General features: G+C 48.9%; 1 protein-coding gene across 1 annotated transcript in view; it reads left to right on the top strand.

The window, feature by feature from the left end:
- Positions 1 to 1174: 1174 nt before the first annotated feature.
- The window catches only part of setbp1 (SET binding protein 1), a 65534-nt gene continuing 56520 nt past the window's right edge, over positions 1175 to 10188 (top strand). Inside the window, exon 1 of the mRNA XM_064969697.1 lies at positions 1175 to 1779. The gene's annotated coding sequence lies outside the window, so the exon portion shown is untranslated. The remainder of the gene's footprint in view (positions 1780 to 10188) is intronic.

Raw genomic sequence — 10188 nt, 5'->3', positions numbered from 1 at the left:
GGTTGCCTAATGTGAATACACTGGGTGAGATAGGAGCTGATACAGAATCAGGAATTCTGGTTAGAGGACAAGGATAGAGCAGAGAGTTGGGGTTTCGGTTTAGAGAGTTGCAGCTCATTCTATCCTTTAAAATGATCCATGTGTGAGAACAATTAGAGCCTTTTCAACAGAGCACATCCCACTTTACAGCGACTCACTATGTTGAGATGTTAGGACACAAGTGCAAGTAGCTGTTGCTATAGCTTCTAACAACCACAAAAGAGAAATTGCAATAATCCTCTCAACTAATGCAGCATAAATGTGTGTGTAGTGTGTTTATGGAAATGTCAGCACTGGTTGTTATGCTAACCTGACAGCACAAACACACACCAATATGCAAACACACTGTCCAGTTGCTATGCCGCGGATGCTAACCTACGTTCCATCTGAATCATTATTCAGCTCTATTTGTTCTGTAAATATATACATTCTATCCTCCTAGAAGCACAGGATGCACATACTGTTGTTTATGCATGAAAAATAACACAAGACACACAATGCTGTGTTGATGTGAAATGGCTCGTTCGTTATTGGTGTGCGCTAATAGCTTTCAATCAGTGACGTCACTCCGAGACATCGAAGTAGCCCAGTCGTTTCCCTTGCTCTACAAGAACCGGGGTAACGCTGCTTCATGGGCGACTGTTGTCAATGTGTGCTCGGGTCGTAGGATCGAGCCTAGGTTAAGACATGGAGAGGGACGTAAACAACACTGTTACGGTCAAATAAAACCAGTTTGGTGTTGCTCCAATTCCGAAAAAGGAGGAAGCCTTAAGAGTAATAATATGACTGGATTATTCAAGTGACTGTGACACTATTTGACATAACATTAGACGAGGTAGTAGGATATCACAAACTGAGTATACATAGGCCTACAGTAAAAGTTGGTGATTGACGGGAACTGACCCGTGATCACCTTTCCTGTTATGAAACAGGTTGAAACAAACAGAAATGTCCTGTGTGTAGGGAAGTGGGTTTAGACTAGTCTACCACCCGCTACCAGGTGGAGGCGACACTGCGCTCTTCTCCTCTCTACCAAAGCGCGAGCTGCCTCTACAGTCCCGTCTCTCGGTGAGATCATTATCAACCGAACCTGACACACACGGAGCTAGAGCGAGTGAACAGAACACCCCCAATTCCGACCCACCGGGAAGGGAAAACACCAGTCTTCTGATAACCAACACCTTCTCCCACTTTTACGCATCCAACCACGATCTCTCCAGTGACGTTACCGTTGAATGTGGGGTTGGAGGCTATTCGGATACAATCTGTGTTCTGCTGGTTTGTTTTCAATGCAGTAAAACGGTTTGCTCCGATCCTCCCCCGGAGTCAAGGATTGAGAGGGAAGCAGCGCTTAACTCGCGGACTGACCAGCTACGGACATGGCGATGGGATCTCTGCAGTGGCCCTGTAAATCTTGTGCTTAGTAAACTCGTAAAGCAAGGTTTTTTTTACGCGCTATATTTCACAGGAAAAGGACGTTGATTCAATCACAACCTTGGATTTTTGTGAACATTGATTTGATTATCAGATCGGCTATAATTATTTTTGCCTTTTTTTCAGCGCACTGTTGACGCCATTTTCCTCAGGTTTTCTGTATAAAAAAAACTTGCTCCATTTGACAGCTACCAAGGACGCTGTCAGTGCAGACGCCGGTTCTGTAAATGTGACCAAATGGATTTTAAATGATCTTGATGACATATTTACACAATAGTCTCAAGTGTTCGACAACATTGGACATGGGTAAGTAGTTGACCATAATCTCTTACACACTTGCGTTATTGTAGTCTAAATGTGAGTTGAACATGATTTTATGAATTTCTGATACTTTATTTTGCGGTTGACTGTGGTTTAAAAAAGGATAATGCAATATCTCAAAATAAACAGTTAATTTGTAGCGAGTTTTGATCTCTCTAGGTAGGCTAGTGTGTGTGTATGTGTATGTGTGCGTGTGTTGTGGAGCAGGTGGAAGACGTAGGCATTCCCTACTGGCCTCGGCCTGGTCTTGAACCACTAACCCTTTGGCAAGTGCATTGCGTCCTGTGCCATTAAGGGTCCAGACCTCTGATGAGAGTGAGTTGTAGAGTGAGCCTATTTATGGTCCAAGTGGTGGTGTGAAGGGTTATACACACATTCTGAAGGCAACTGCAGATTGATGAAATCACTGTAAAATACATGTCACATTTTGAGAGTGTATAACACAACCCATTACACCAAACCTTTTGAGAAGGGCCGATGGTGTTGTAGACTAGCCTATAAGGACACTTTAGTCCTTCTATAGGCTGTTTGAAACCTTCCTGGCCTGTGTGAGAGAGAGAGTCAACGCAAGCAGATCACCAAGTCTGTTTCACAAATGGCCAAGATCTGATCTCAGGGTGGAGTGTTTTACCTGGTATTTACATGGCTAGATATAAGAGCAAAATAGCACTTACATAATTATTGCTTAATAACAAATTACTTTCCAGTGTCTTTGCACTGAACTGAAATGAGCACCACTATGTACCATTTGGTACCAGGTAGTTACTAACTGTGGTGTTGTTCGGAGTAAGTGCCAGAAGGTATTGTCCACTGTTACCATAGCAGCTGAAACAGGACAGTCAAGTAGAGCCTTCCACTTTAGTGTCAGGGTCAGGTCCGGTGTGCTTTGAGCTTACTTCAAGAAACCAGTTACTGGCTAGGGCAGGCCCACCATCTTCTAACCCCTGAATTATTTCACTGATTGGTGTAATAGTGGTTGTTTTCTCAAATAAAGTGTTTACTTGTATGCTCTTGTTGTAGGATAAAGTGTGATCCATTAGAGAAATTAGAACAGGTAAATTAGAACCAGTGTGTGAGTGTGTAGGCTACTGTAATGGGGCGATTCCATGCTAGTTCTATTACAGTAGCCTACACATTCACACACGGGTTGAAATTTACCTGCATGGTGCAAAAATATTTAGGGTATCTCAGATTTTTCGGACAATTCTCACATAGAAACTTCGTTGGGTGGAAGGATGTTTCATATGCTTTTTACTTCTGTAACACACATTTTGGGGGTAATCATTATGAAAGTGGGCATTTTGGGCCCTTTTTAGAGATCTACACGCCTCCTGTAATACCCAATGATCTGTGAACCGTACATGATACAGAAAACACCTTGGTGTCATTATACTCCTAACAGTGTGCTATAAAATATGGAGTATCGCTACTTTCTGAAATAAAATGTTACACATTCATTTATTTATTTAACATTAAAACTATGAATATAACAAAAGTACCTATGGTTTTAAATAAAATACTCTATAAGTACATCACATTTCCAGAGTGGGCTCTCTGCTAAGTTTTTAAAGTTATGATACATTTTATCAACACCACCAACGCAGTGAATGGGAAAATGGATTCAAAGGGAACTCCCTCTGCTGGTGATTTGCTGAATGTGCAATCCTACAGGAGGGCTGTGATTGGTTAATAACCTATAATGTCAATTTCTATATATAAAAAATATAATTTCATCAACAGTAGCTGATTGAAGAGTAGGCCTATGTTGTTCCAAACAATATGTATAAAAATAAGCAAAGTAAAAAATAATACTTTTAAGATATTTATAATAATATTTGGAATGTTGAATAAATTAATGTGAAAATGTGTATTTCAGAATATAAATATACTCCATATTTTAGAGCAGACTATAAGGAGTATACACTGAGTGTACAACACATTAGGAACACCTGCTATTTCCATAACATAGACTGACCAGGTGAATCCAGGTGAAAGATATTATCCCTTATTGATGTTACTTGTTAAATCCACAGTGTAGATGAAGAGGAGGAGACAGGTTAAAGAAGGAGTTTTAAGCCTTGAGACAGTTGAGCTATGGAGTGTGTATGTGTGCCATTCAGAGGGTGAATGGGCACGACAACAGATTGAAGTGCCTTTGAACAGGGTATGGTAGTAGGTGCCAGGCGCACCGGTTTGAGTGTGTCAAGAACTGCAATGCTGCTGGGATTTTGACACTCAACATTTTCCCGTGTGTATCAACAATGGTCCACCACCCAAAGGACATCCAGCCAACTTGGCGCAACTGTGGGAAGCATTGGAGTCAACATGGGCCAGCATCCCTATGGAACGCGTGGCATCTTGTAGAGTCAACATGGGCCAGCATCCCTATGGAACGCGTGGCATCTTGTAGAGTCAACATGGGCCAGCATCCCTATGGAACGCGTGGCATCTTGTAGAGTCCATGTCTCGACGAATTGAGGCTGTCCTGAGTGCTAAAAGTGGTGGAACTCAATATTAGGAAGTTGTTCTTAATGTTTTATACACTAAGTGTAATTACACCAAGATGTTGTCTGTAGCATTACAGGAGCCATGTATGTGTCTAAAAAGGGCCTGCAATTGCCACTTCCATTATGATTTTCTCAAAAATGGTTTGTGATACAAGTGTAAAAAGCATTTCCAACATCCTGCCTCCCAATGAAGTTTTGGGAGGATTGCCAGAACAATTTGTGATACCAATTCTGTATCTGATATGTGTTGTGTGGGTAGGGCAGATTGAGGATAGCTGAGTGACATAGCTGCAGTATAGAGGTATTGCTGAGTGATGTAGCTGCAGTATAGAGGTATAGCTGAGTGATGTAGCTGCAGTATAGAGGTATTGCTGAGTGATGTAGCTGCAGTATAGAGGTATTGCTGAGTGATGTAGCTGCAGTATAGAGGTATTGCTGAGTGATGTAGCTGCAGTATAGAGGTATTGCTGAGTGATGTAGCTGCAGTATAGAGGTATAGCTGAGTGATGTAGCTGCAGTATAGAGGTATTGCTGAGTGATGTAGCTGCAGTATAGAGGTATTGCTGAGTGATGTAGCTGCAGTATAGAGGTATTGCTGAGTGATGTAGCTGCAGTATAGAGGTATTGCTGAGTGATGTAGCTGCAGTATAGAGGTATTGCTGAGTGATGTAGCTGCAGTATAGAGGTATTGCTGAGTGATGTAGCTGCAGTATAGAGGTATTGCTGAGTGATGTAGCTGCAGTATAGAGGTATTGCTGAGTGATGTAGCTGCAGTATAGAGGTATTGCTGAGTGATGTAGCTGCAGTATAGAGGTATTGCTGAGTGATGTAGCTGCAGTATAGAGGTATTGCTGAGTGATGTAGCTGCAGTATAGAGGTATTGCTGAGTGATGTAGCTGCAGTATAGAGGTATTGCTGAGTGATGTAGCTGCAGTATAGAGGTATTGCTGAGTGATGTAGCTGCAGTATAGAGGTATTGCTGAGTGATGTAGCTGCAGTATAGAGGTATTGCTGAGTGACGTAGCTGCAGTATAGAGGTATAGCTGAGTGACGTAGCTGCAGTATAGAGGTATTGCTGAGTGATGTAGCTGCAGTATAGAGGTATTGCTGAGTGATGTAGCTGCAGTATAGAGGTATTGCTGAGTGATGTAGCTGCAGTATAGAGGTATTGCTGAGTGATGTAGCTGCAGTATAGAGGTATTGCTGAGTGATGTAGCTGCAGTATAGAGGTATTGCTGAGTGATGTAGCTGCAGTATAGAGGTATTGCTGAGTGATGTAGCTGCAGTATAGAGGTATTGCTGAGTGATGTAGCTGCAGTATAGAGGTATAGCTGAGTGATGTAGCTGCAGTATAGAGGTATTGCTGAGTGATGTAGCTGCAGTATAGAGGTATTGCTGAGTGATGTAGTGGCATAATGAGAAGTAGCAGGTGCTGGATTGAGACACTGAGAAATGGTGAGGAGATGTTGGTGTGGGGCTTCTGTTGTCACGGCAACTGGCAACATACTGGATGGTGGACTCACAGTAGCGTACTAACAGAGGCTCTCGCTCTGTTTTGGATTCACTTTGGATTCCTGGAGCAAATTTTGATCCCATGATATGGGCAGGAGTGCTGTTGGGGTTGGAGTCATAGCAGTATCTAAAGATACTTTGTCCTCCTATAACAGAGCAGGGACAGGGCATTCCTATAAGAGTTCCTGGGTTCTCTCTCTCAAATTTTGAAAATGGTGAAGTTTGGTCCAGCTCTCTATTATCTTATCGGTCATATGTGATTGTAAATCTGTTTTGAGACCTGAGTCAAGAGCAGACCCAGAGACTGTAGCTACCAGTGTATAGGTATTATAGGGACAATTACTGTAAAGGTAGATTCTTTCCATCTGAGAGAGAGGGTTGAGGAAGAGAGGGAGAGGAAGGTAGCAAGATGAGGGAGGGGGAGGTTGGGCAAGAGAGAGGTGGAGAGGAGAAGAGAGAGAGTGAGAGGAGGGGGGAGAAAGAGCTGGTCAGAGGGGCAAGGGAGGGGGACTAGAAAGAGGGGGAATATAGGAAAGAGATCCAAGGACAAATCTAACTGTTGGCAGACTGAGCTAAGTATCAGTACAGGAACACCTTTTGGCAGAGAGTGGGGATTGGGGATGGGGGGGTGCGCCAGAGAGAGAAGGAGAGGGGGCAAGGCAGAGGGAAGGGAGAGAGAAGGAGAGGGGGCAAGGCAGAGGGAAGGGGGAGAGGGGGCAAGGCAGAGGGAAGGGAGAGAGGAGGAGAGGGGGCAAGGCCGAGGGAAGGGGGAGAGGGGGCAAGGCAGAGGGAAGGGGGCAAGGCAGAGGGAAGGGAGAGAGGGGGCAAGGCAGAGGGAAGGGGGAGAGGGGGCAAGGCAGAGGGAAGGGGAGAGGGGGCAAGGCAGAGGGAAGGGGGAGAGGGGGCAAGGCAGAGGGAAGGGAGAGAGGGGGCAAGGCAGAGGGAAGGGGGAGAGGGGGCAAGGCAGAGGGAAGGGAGGGAGGGGGAGGGGGCAAGGCAGAGGGAAGGGGAAGGGGGAGAGGGGGCAAGGCAGAGGGAAGGGAGAGAGGAGGAGAGGGGGAAAGGCAGAGGGAAGGGAGAGAGGAGGAGAGGGGGGCAAGGCAGAGGGAAGGGAGAGAGGAGGAGAGTGGGGCAAGGCAGAGGGAAGGAAGAGAGGAGGAGAGGGGGCAAGGCAGAGGGAAGGAGAGAGGAGGAGAGTGGGGCAAGGCAGAGGGAAGGAAGAGAGGAGGAGAGGGGGGCAAGGCAGAGGGAAGGAGGAGAGAGAGGTGGAGAGGGGGCAAGGCAGAGGGAAGGAGGAGAGGGGGCAAGGCAGAGGGAAGGGAGAGAGGAGGAGAGGGGGCAAGGCAGAGGGAAGGGGGAGAGGGGGCAAGGCAGAGGGAAGGGGGAGAGGGGGCAAGGCAGAGGGAAGGGAGAGAGGAGGAGAGGGGGGCAAGGCAGAGTGAAGGAGGAGAGGGGGTCAAGGCAGAGGGAAGGGAGAGAGGAGGAGAGGGGGCAAGGCAGAGGGAGGGGGGAGAGGAGGAGAGGGGGCAAGGCAGAGGGAAGGGAGAGAGGGGGGCAAGGCAGAGGGAAGGGAGAGGAGGAGAGGGGGCAAGGCAGAGGGAAGGGAGAGAGGAGGAGAGGGGGCAAGGCAGAGGGAAGGGAGAGAGGAGGAGAGGGGGCAAGGCAGAGGGAAGGAGGGGAGAGAGGAGGAGAGGGGGCAAGGCAGAGGGAAGGAGGAGAGAGAGGAGGAGAGGGGGCAAGGCAGAGGGAAGGAGGAGGAGGAGGAGGAGGGGGCAAGGCAGAGGGAAGGAGGAGAGAGAGGAGGAGAGGGGGCAAGGCAGAGGGAAGGGGAGAGAGGAGGAGAGGGGGCAAGGCAGAGGGAAGGAGAGAGAGGAGGAGAGGGGGAAAGGCAGAGGGAAGGGGAGAGGAGGAGAGGGGGAAAGGCAGAGGGAAGGGAGAGAGGAGGAGAGGGGGCAAGGCAGAGGGAAGGGGAGAGGAGGAGAGGGGGCAAGGCAGAGGGAAGGGAGGAGGAGGGAGGGGGCAAGGCAGAGGGAAGGGAGAGAGGAGGAGAGTGGGGCAAGGCAGAGGGAAGGAAGAGAGAGAGGTGGAGAGGGGGCAAGGCAGAGGGAAGGAGGAGAGGTGGCAAGGCAGAGGGAAGGGAGAGAGGAGGAGAGGGGGCAAGGCAGAGGGAAGGGGGAGAGGGGGCAAGGCAGAGGGAAGGGGGAGAGGGGGCAAGGCAGAGGGAAGGGAGAGAGGAGGAGAGGGGGCAAGGCAGAGTGAAGGAGGAGAGGGGGGTCAAGGCAGAGGGAAGGGAGAGAGGAGGAGAGGGGGCAAGGCAGAGGGAAGGGGGGAGAGGAGGAGAGGGGGCAAGGCAGAGGGAAGGGAGAGAGGGGGCAAGGCAGAGGGAAGGGAGAGGAGGAGAGGGGGCAAGGCAGAGGGAAGGGAGAGAGGAGGAGAGGGGGCAAGGCAGAGGGAAGGAGAGAGGAGGAGAGGGGGCAAGGCAGAGGGAAGGAGGGGAGAGAGGAGGAGAGGGGGCAAGGCAGAGGGAAGGAGGAGAGAGGAGGAGAGGGGGCAAGGCAGAGGGAAGGAGGAGAGAGAGGAGGAGAGGGGGCAAGGCAGAGGGAAGGAGGAGAGAGAGGAGGAGAGGGGGCAAGGCAGAGGGAAGGAGGAGAGAGAGGAGGAGAGGGGGCAAGGCAGAGGGAAGGAGGAGAGAGAGGAGGAGAGGGGGAAAGGCAGAGGGAAGGGAGAGAGGAGGAGAGGGGGAAAGGCAGAGGGAAGGGAGAGAGGAGGAGAGGGGGCAAGGCAGAGGGAAGGGAGAGAGGAGGAGAGGGGGCATGGCAGAGGGAAGGAGGAGAGAGAGGAGGAGAGGGGGCAAGGCAGAGGGAAGGAGGAGAGAGAGGAGGAGAGGGGGCAAGGCAGAGGGAAGGAGCAGAGAGAGGAGGAGAGGGGGCAAGGCAGAGGGAAGGGAGAGAGGAGGAGAGGGGGCAAGGCAGAGGGAAGGGAGAGAGGAGGAGAGGGGGCAAGGCAGAGGGTTAGGTGTTTTCACTGACAGCCATTTTGTGTCTACTGCTGCATTTCAAATGGTTTAACATTCATCTGCTGTCCTGCAGCCATGCTCATACAGCAGGCTAGCTTCAATGACAGTGTGCACGTTGAGGACCTGTCTGTGTGTCCTTTGGTTCTGTGATCAGGGATAGCAGAGTTAGCCATGTAACACACACACACACACACACACACCCACACACACACACACACACACACACACACACACACACACACACACACACACACACACACACACACACACACACACACACACAGAGCATTAATCTAATAGAGTAAAATAAAGTAGTTCCTGATGTTGTAGCAGTCTGAGTTCCCGCTAAGTGCTCCCCAAACCCTGTGTGTGTGTGTTTGTTTGTGCGCGTGTACCCAGGCGTCCGTGCTGGTGCGCACGCAAGCGCGTGTGTGTGACTGTATCAAGGGCATTATGCAACCACAGCCAGACTGGCTATGTTACCTCACTCTCACATGATGTGTTAGAATGTTTTATCCAGCTCAGACCCTGTGTGTGTGAGCATGTTTGTGTGTGTGCGTGCGTGTGTGTGTGTACCATGGGGGACAGCTCACATGCCGTTTCTTAAAGCGTGGTTTAACTAGTAAACATGTTAAATGTTTTTAGTTAGGACACAGCCTGAAGAGCAAGGGGGGCAAATCCTCAGTTAGCTCATAGCACTCAACTGTTAGGGAGCCACTGGTCTCTACAGGCAGTTTTATCCTTTCATCCTCCTCTACCTACCCCTGTTAAAGAAACAGCCGGGAGCAGAGAGAGTTTATGCCATTCAGCAGACACTGTAATCCTAAATGACTTACAGTCGTGCATGCAAGCCATACATACATTTTACGTGGGATGGCCACGGGAATCAAACCCACATTTCTGGCGTTGCAAGCACCATGCTCTACTAACTGAGCCAGACAAGGCAGGGAGAGAGACGGGGAGAGATGGAGAGAGAGAGAGAGAGAGAGAGCGAGCGAGCGAGTGACAGGGCAAGGGAGAGAAATGGAGTGAGTGAAAGATAGAATAGCTGGCATCAGATGTATGAGTCTCTGCAGCACCAAATCTTCTACAAGAGCAATCAGATTGACCCAGTGTGTGTGTGTGTGTGTGTGTGTGTGTGTGTGTGTGAGCTATTTGTAAGTCCACCTCAGGTCTAAGGCTGCTGCAGCCTTAAAAGGTTGTTTTGGCTGGGCAGTGAACTCTCTCTCTCTCCCTCTCATACCCATATGCACAAGGAAGAGAATCACAGCTTTCATTCGTCCTCTTCAGGTACGTACATAGGTTGGGAGTAGTAGTTGGGAGTAGTAGTTGGTGAGATTTGAACAATTCTGGCCTGTG

This window comes from Oncorhynchus masou, chromosome 1 (genome assembly GCF_036934945.1).
Source record: "Oncorhynchus masou masou isolate Uvic2021 chromosome 1, UVic_Omas_1.1, whole genome shotgun sequence".
NCBI lineage: Eukaryota > Metazoa > Chordata > Actinopteri > Salmoniformes > Salmonidae > Oncorhynchus > Oncorhynchus masou.
The sequence above is the reverse complement of the archived record's forward strand: the minus strand, read 5'-3'. Positions and strand labels throughout refer to the sequence as shown.